General features: G+C 46.4%; 1 pseudogene; it reads left to right on the forward strand.

Annotated features, from left to right (window-relative positions):
- Positions 1–6,860: 6,860 nt before the first annotated feature.
- Positions 6,861–7,299, forward strand: LOC127207943 (40S ribosomal protein SA-like; annotated as a pseudogene).
- Positions 7,300–8,958: the final 1,659 nt, after the last annotated feature.

The raw sequence follows: 8,958 nt of genomic DNA on the forward strand, positions 1-8,958 counted from the left end.
CCTTTAGGTTGTCTCTGTTTTCTACCCTGTTTCTTAGGCAACTGTCTTGTTCATATGTATCTCTCTGTTCCTAGTGGTCAACGTCTAGGCAGGGTGATTCCTAGTTCTAGGCTTCTTATTCGAAGAATTGAAATAGAAGCAGATACATCTGCAAAAATAGCAAAGAAAGTTTATTTTAAGAAAAAGGATACACTGAGAGGGAACACGTGGGTAAGATTCTCAAAGGCTCTAAGTCACAGCCTGAGATCTAAAGGAAGAAGAGTTGGTTAATAAGCTGTGTGGTTTTGGACGGTCTCTATTTTGGTTGATAGGTTAAGTTCCTTCCCATGGTGCATCTGGCTATAATCATATGAATGTCTAGTTATGCATAGACATAAGATGGTAAATAGATTCTCTCTAAAAGTGCATGTCCTTACTGCACATTCGCCAAAGCTACTTGAGATTGGGTCAACCTTTCTCATTTTCATATCCAGATACATCAGGGATAGATTCAAATAGAATCTAAATCGACGGTTATTAGGGACAGAGAAATACCCATTATTGTTCATAGACTGGTGTATGCGAAGCCTGTTGCAGAAGTGGGCGTGTGGAGATTTGAGATATCGAGGTGCATTATTTTGGAGTGTGTACATGTCTGTAGAACATGCAAAGAAAGAGCCAGACTTCCAAAAGCAGTGTTCCTGCACCTAATTAAAGTGAAATAGAGTCCCAGGGTAATAAACTTGTCTTCAACTTGCCCACTTTTACTCTACCAGCTACTGGGGAAGCTCAGGAGGAGGACCATGGGTTCAAGCCTAGCTTGGTCTACAGAGTAAGCTAAAGGTCAGCTTGCAACTTAGTAAGACTCTAATGAGGAGGCTCAGGGGCAGTGTACTTGGCATGTGTGAAATCCTGAGTTCAATCCCCAGTACTACTCATGCAGAGGTGTCTAAAGGTAGAGGGATGGAGCTTCCCTCTCATCTCTCAACACATAAACACATAATAAATCCTTTTTCCTAAAAAAGTCCAAATGTGAGTCATACCAAGTGGCCCGGAATTCTTTTCTGTGATATACATAACCATCTCACTTGGACCTGAGGAGAATTTTCCAGGCTGCTCCTACACTAGCAGCTTCTGTCTCTAACTACCACTGGGGAAACCTCTTCAGAGATGCTTCTGTTGCTTTCTAGAACTTAGTTTGGAAAATAAGTTGAAAGCCAACTTGATGTTTGTTTCTTTTTAGGTAATATGTTGAAGTTACCTGAATATTTAAGTGTGTGTGTGTGTGTGTGTGTGTGTGTGTGTGTGTGTGTGTGTGTGTGTGTGTGTGTGTGTAATTGAAATATTTTGGATCAGAAATAAAGCTTGTTTCATGGGGTTTAATCCAAAATTTAATAACCTACTCGGTTCTCATCTGGCAGCATTTCTTCTCAGCTAGAAGGGTATTCTAGGGCTCTTTTGTGTTATATACTTGCTCTCCTTGATTTGGTTCTCTGGTGATATAAACTGGCAGTTATGAGCAGGGAATACATCCTGAGGTGGGAACTGAGGGTTTCCATGTGTCTCCATGGTGACCTATGGTCTCCACCCAGTGAGTTAGCAACACTTTAGCTGTCACAGACCTCATCCTAAAGCAGCCTTTTGATGCTTAAGACACTTTTAAACACAAATCAGAGACAATAGCTGTGGTAGCCACATGATTTACTTTCTTATATTGTAACAGCCGAGCACATGGAGGGAGAAAAGATGTGCATTGTGTGCATGTATAATTTAATTCTAAAGCTTGGCTTTGAATATGCAGGGCACAGCGGGCGGACTAGGACATTATCCATCTAAACCATAGATCTGAAAGGAGAACTGGATGACAATAAGCAGATTTCCTCACAAAGGAAACATAAGAGCATTTTCAGGAGGTTGGGTAAACCAAGAAGGAGGCCTGTAATCCCAGTACAAGGGAGGCTGGTGCAAGAAGGTGGCAAGTTCAAGGTCTGTGTGGGCCATAAAGAGTTTAATGCCATCCCAAGCAACTCAGTGAGAATAAGTCCCAAAAGAAACATAGCATTATAAAGGCGCTTGGAATATTGCTCAGTGGTGTGACACTTGTCTGGAATGCCCAGATTTCTGGGTTTTTATCTCTAGTATGACGACAAATAAAGAAACAACAACAAAACACATTGGGCAAAGGTGTGGCATTCTTTCAGGTAGGTCCAGGAGAAAAGGTGGGGTGACAGTGATGGCAAAAATACCCAGGTGTCCAGAAAAATGTGACCCCTGGGCCAAGCTTCCCAGGAAAGTCAGGGAAAGAGCGAAGCCTTGGTATAAGGGCAATAGGGGCAGGACCAAGCCAAGGGACAGAAAGCATCTCAATGAGGCCACTTCCAGTCATGGGACAGGAGCTGACAGTTTTTATAATCTTTGTAGACAGAAGGAGGAGAGCTAAAATTATGTAGATTATCAGCTTGGGGGTTAAACCCAGCCTGAGACAACATAAATAGCTGTGTTAATTAGAAGTGTTCATAGCTAAGAGCATATGGTTATACAGTCTACATGAGGCCAGATACATCTGCCTGCAATCCCAGAGCATGGGAAAATGAGGCAGGAGAATTATAAGTTCCAAGCTAGCCTGGGCTACATAGCAAGAGCTTGCAACAAATGAATAAACAAACAAATAATTAAGTCTTTATAAAGTATCTTTTCAGCAAGGACAAAAGACAGCTGTATACTAAGGGCCCCTTCACCTGATAGCTTGAGCATGTATAAGCTGGCCAGGACCCACAAGCCCTTCTACCACCATCCAACACACACACACACACACACACACACACACACACACACACACACACACACCACAGAGAGGGGAGGGGGAGGGGGAAAGGGGAGGGGGAGGAGGAGGAGGGGAGGGAGAGGGAGAGAGGGAAAGAGAGAGGGAGAGAGGGAGGGGAAGAGAGGGAGAGGAAGAGGGAGGAACCTTGAGTAGAAACAGACATCAGAAGTGCCTGGCTCACTGGGCCTGATAAACTGTTCCCTGCAGCCACTGCATACAGGCTGGAAGGATCAGTGTCATTCTGCATGTGACACAGAGTTCAACATCGACAGAAGAGCTTAAAGGAGTGCAGAAAGCTGCAAGCTGATGGCTGGATGGTACTGATCAGAACAGCGTGCACTGCCCTGAAATGGGTGGAATAGCCTTACTCTGTGGAGGACTGTGAGAAGCCAGAACACCTCATGTCAGAACACCCGCTCCCAAGCAGAGTGATATTCAACGGCACATCTACCGGAAACACAATGGGGTGGTCTTGGAAGTGGTCACTCCGTCCCCAGGGAACATGACCAGAAAAGGCATAAGCTGAATTTTAGATGAGCAATGAATAAAAATTTTAGTTAATATCCCAACTATTGCATAAACTGCAGAGCAAAATGGGGCATACTTAATACAAAAGTGTCATTGTTGGATTTTTTTTTTTTTCCTTCGTTCATTGGCTTTTGGCGGCAAGGTCTCACTGTGAAGCCCTGGCTGGCCTAGCAATTGCTATGTAGACCAGGATGGCCTGGCAATTGCTATGTAGACCAGGATGGCCTGGAACTCATGGCATCTTTCTGTATCAGTCTCTCAAATTATGAGATTACAGGAATGAGCCATTATGCCTAGGTTGCCTTTTACTTATTTATTTTTATTTATTTACTTACTTAGATAGAATTTCACTATATTTGCTAGACTGGTCTTGATCCTCTTGCCTCAGCCTCTCAAGTAACTGGGATTATAGCTGTGTCACCTAAACAACTAGTCACAAGTCCTATACTCTCCCAGTAATGATTGGTCAGTTTTGCTTAAGACACTAGGCCCTTTCATACAGTAACCCTATTCCATAGATTTCCAGAACACTCAGCCCCCAGCTCTGCAGGAAGCAGGTGTCTTGGTTCATTGTTTATGTCTTGTTACCAATCAACAATGCCTAATGCTCATTCAATCCCATTTGGACCATAGAGCGAGCCAGAGGTTTGGTTTGGCTGTTGTGGTAAATGAGGGATTTCTATTTTCAATAGAGGGACAGAGGGCAAAGCTTGGTAGCTACCTGGGCTCCTTGAGGGTCAGAACCACCTTAGCCTCAGTGGCGCTCAGACAATGGAAGGGAGCCAAAAAATGGAGGAGAGGAAGTGGTCCCTATGGCATTGTTTGGGCCTTAGATCTATCGCATATCACACACACACACACACACACACACACACACACACACACACACAGAGAGAGAGAGAGAGAGAGAGAGAGAGAGAGAGAGAGAGGACTCCTTTGTGTGACCATGTTCCCTTCCAGTAGACAAGTACTTCAGTTCTGTCCATCCCTTGTTAAGTAAGAGTAGCAACTTTTGCAAAGAGAGAAAAAAAACTGCATGTTTATTGGTAAGGCAGAAAGAGTCCTTCAAAGAAACAGTTGAGAAGGAACACAAAGGGGCCACTTCCTGGGTTACTTCTACAGTGGGAGCTAAGGGGAGACCTTGAATCCTTTCAGTTAACACATAAAAGGCGCAGACCATAGACACAACCTCAGTTTTCACCCTGCTTTTGAATGAAAGCAGTAAGCCAGAAATTAATATGGGCAGATTTTTCCATGTTGATTCCCTGCTCTATGTTTAATTCCCAAAGGGGCGAAAGAAATACTTACTTAATTAAACCCGCTAAACAATAACGGTCCCACTTACTTTCGCATGCACTTGTCTTGCAGAAATATGCTATGAAGAGTTGATGAAGCTATTTTTAAAAATGAGTTCCACACACTACTTAATTATAATGATCCATAGAGTGTAACTTGCATTTTACGCCACAGGATACAGGTGGGCAGAACAAGGGATGGCGCAGTGCAAACGCACTTCCTTGGCTCTTTCTTTTGGCAAATTGTAGGAATTCTTGGGCTTCGGGTTGAATTTTACTTCTGAGATGTGGCCCTCTGTGGTTTTAGAGGAAATTACACTCTTTGCAGATCCAGGGAGCCCAGCCTTTTTGGTGGTACTGAGCTTATAAAATTGTGTGACACATATTCATTTGTGAATTGATTTGAAAAAGCATGTTTAGCTCTGAGCTGGTTGGAGTGGACCAAGCTATGCCCAGGGTACAGTGGGACAGCGTCCACGGGGAGGAGAGTTCCACGCAGTTACAGGTAAGTTCCACTGGGGTGTGTAGATCTCTCTGCCTGACTCCTCAATGCAGCTGTAGCTTAAGTCACCTGGGGATATTTTCATGTATGGTTAGGGGCTGTGGCTGGTGAAGGTGACACAGAGTGCGCTTATGTGCAAGGCCCTGGGCCCGTCTCCAGCATATGAAAAGGAACATGGTTACCAGGCCCCGCCCCAGTGCAATTGAGCAGCTATTAGGGGCCCTAGCCTGGGCATCTGTTGGAAGATCGTCAGGTGACTCCAGGCCATGCCAGTGGACTGAAGAGACCTTTCTTCTCTAGAGGGAAGCCGACTCACTTAGATCCTTTTCTGTTTTTCCTTAAAAACACACACACACACACACACACACACACACACACACACACACACAGGGGTTGGAGAGATGACTCCATTGTTAAAACCCCTGGCTGTCCTTCCAAAAGACCCAGGTTTGATTCCCAGCACCCACATGGTGACTCATAACCACTGGTTTCTCCAGTATTAGAAGATCTTACCCCTTTAAGACCCCTTCAGATCCTAGGGTCTGGGGTTGTGGGTCAGGGGTAGAGAGCATATTTATGGAGTTCAATCCCAAAGCATCAAAATATCTTTTCTGGATTGTAGGCACAGGTTTGCAATCTCATCTTCTCTGAAGGCTGAGGCAGGAAAATCATGGGTTTAAGGCCCTGCATGGGCAACTAAAGCTAGACCTTGTCTCAAATTTTAAAAAAATAAAATAATAATAATAATAATAATAATAATAATAATAATAATAATAATAAATAGGAAGAAAAGGAAGAGGAGAAGGAACAGAAGTAGGAGGAGGATGATGATGACCAGGAGGAGGAAGGCTAGGGCTTATGGCTCGATGGTAAAGTGCTAGCCTACAATGATGAAAGCCTCTCAGTCACCAGAGCAAGAGGGAGGGTTCCTTAGGTCCAGAGGTCCTGTCTGAAGTAAAAACTCACAATAGCCACAGGTTTGAAATGGGGAGCTAGGCCTTGAAGATCCTCAAGACAAGATAATTGTCTGGGGTCCTTGTCCCTAGGGCTGTCCCAGGCAGGTATGCAGCAACAGCAGCAGGACCCCAAAACTGAATAGAAATGCAAATTCTCAATTCCCAACTCTGCACCTTCCCCCCACCCCCCACCCCCACCCCCAGGCCACTTTGAGAACGGGTCTCATCTCACAAGCTCCTCAGATAATTCAGAAGCATCATGGTGGTGACATTTGCTAGCCAGGCTCCAGGAAGAGGAGCCTCCTGCTTTCTTCCTCACGGAATCCCTCCGCAGTTAAAAGCAAGATCCTTAAACTCGTGAGCTCACAGGTTGGTTGAGACCTCTAGTGACTCACCGGAATAAACCCACCTGCTGCAAGACGACCTCCCCACACCACCGCCGCACCGCCTAGTATCAGTGCCTTGTGTCTAACTAAACAAAGACAGCCTGCGTTAACACCAGCGGAGGCTCCAGACGCCGCAGAAAACTTCAGCACAGATCGCTGGCTAGTGTTCCTTGAGGAGATGAAGCTGACAGCAGCAGGGCCAACCATAGCCTGAGCAGCAAGCAACAGCTTCTCGCAGGTTCAGGGAGCCACTCCCATTGCAAGCTGCTTAGCACCTGCGACCTTCACTAACCAGATGCAAGCAGCCTAGTGGTGACTGACCCCAGGGCTGGCCACCAGCCCCTCACAGGCCCTCTTACGTCAACCTGCCCACCTTCGCTCTTCCGCAACATGGATTCTCCCCTGCCCTATGTGGACATTGCCATCCCAGGCAACAACAAGGGAGCTTACTCAATGGGTCTGATGTGCTGGATGCTGGCTGTGAAGTACTACGCATGCGTAGAGCCATCTCCCGTGAGCACCCATGGAAGGTTATGCCTGATCCTTACTTCTACAGAGACCCAGCGGAGACTGAGAAGGAGGAGCAGGCTGCAGCTGAGAAGGCAGTGACCAAGGAGGAATTCCAGGGCGAATGGACTGCCCCAGCTCCTGAGTTCACCGCTGCTCACCCAGAAGTGGCAGACTGGTCTGAGGGTGTGCAGGTGCCCTCTGTACCCATCCAGCAGTTCCCTACCGAGGACTGGAGCGCCCAGCCAGCCATGAGGACTGGTCAGCGGCTCCCACAGCACAGGCCGTCAAGGGGGTTGCAGCCACCACTGAGTGGTCCTGAGCTGCTCTGCAGACACGTGAGCAAAGGGAGAATGGCTTTAAAAAAAAACACAACAACAACAAAACCAGCAGAGGCTATGCAGTCAGAGCTTGCCCTCCTCAGAGAATACCCTCCATAGTTTGCATCTGGGAGACACTCCAAGGCAAACATAAGAGGGAACCATATACAAGGGTGTGGGGTCAAAGAAGCCGAAGTTGGGCTGCCTAGCAGTGGGCAGTGCCTGTGCCTGGGTGCAATGCAGAACCGGCTTTCTCTGCATTGTTTTAAAATTGGAAGTCAGAGGAAAAAATTAGGGAACTCAGTTATTGATTGTGATGGTTCGTTCTGTACATGTCAACTTGACTGGGTCATGGGATAGTTGCATAAATAGCTAGTAAGACAGTATTTCCGGGAGTTTCCAGAAGAAATTAACATTTAAATTGGTGGGCTGATTTTTATGAAGCAGATGGCCCTCCCCATGTGGTATGCATCATCCGGTCTGTTGAAGGCCCAAAGAGAACAAAAGGTAGATGAAAGTTGAATTAGCACTGCCTAACTGCATGAGCTAGGAGGACACTGGTCGTCCATCCTTCGGCACACCTGCAGTCCAGGCCTCAGATCCTGCCAGAATCTACCCCAGCTGCTCTGCAGCTTTCAGGCCTTCTAAAAACAATGCTGACTTTCTTAGGCCTTCAGGCGGGCAGGTGGCGGGATTTTGTTTCTCTGGAGAACTCAGACTGACACAGGAAGATAGAGCACTGGGAGGAATTTTGTCCTGTCCATCCTTTCTCTCCCCGTGGCCCATAGCGATGAAGCGGGCAGAGGTAGAAATCTGTAGGGAATTAAGAAGGGAGCTGGGAGTGCCTGGAGAGGAAACTCTCCCGCATCGTTTCCCCGAGCTCGAGAACGTGTGAGTGGGAGTTCTAGGGAGTCTTCTCTGAGAGAAGGAAGTTGTCAAAGGCATCCTTGGGGCGTGGGGGTGGGGTGAGTGCAGGGTGAGGCTTTCCTCTGTGGGATTCCTCTCCTTGACAAGTAAGAAGGATTGAGGGCTTTCTAGCTGTCAGTGCTTTTGTGGGCAACCCTTAAAACAACATTTGATGACTTCTCCAGCAAAGTAAGTTGATAAAGAACAAACATACTGGGCTGGAGATATGGCTCAGTGGTTAAGGGCCCTTTGCTGCCCTTGCACGGGACCTAGGCTTAGTTCCCGGTGCTCACTTCCGGTGGCTTACTATAGCTTCAGCCCCAGAGTGTCTGATACCCGCTTCTGGTCCCCATGGCCACTCACACGCATGGTATATACTCTCTCACACAAAATGCACAAATAAAATTAAAAATGAAGTTTACAAAAATAATAAGATTACTTCTCTATCCTATGAGAAATGAATAGGATGTAAAATGCATATAGAGTTGCTTGGTAGGGTTAATTGAGTTATCGTGTGTGCTTTTTGTGGTTCTCAGCACTGGGAAAATGTTTTCATTGGGAAGAGCCTGGTAAGAGGAGCATTGTAAACACACCCCATTTGGAAATGACTATCGGCCCAGAGGTTAAGCTGCTGCTCATATGGTTGAGCTCTCAGTTGGTGCTGTAGACAAGCTGATTCTCCTGCCTAGCTGGCTAAAGGGTTGAGTATGTCTGCATTTGGGAAAATATGGGTGCAAGGAAGCCTTCTCACCTAG

This window comes from Acomys russatus, chromosome 25 (assembly GCF_903995435.1).
Source record: "Acomys russatus chromosome 25, mAcoRus1.1, whole genome shotgun sequence".
NCBI classification, from domain to species: domain Eukaryota; kingdom Metazoa; phylum Chordata; class Mammalia; order Rodentia; family Muridae; genus Acomys; species Acomys russatus.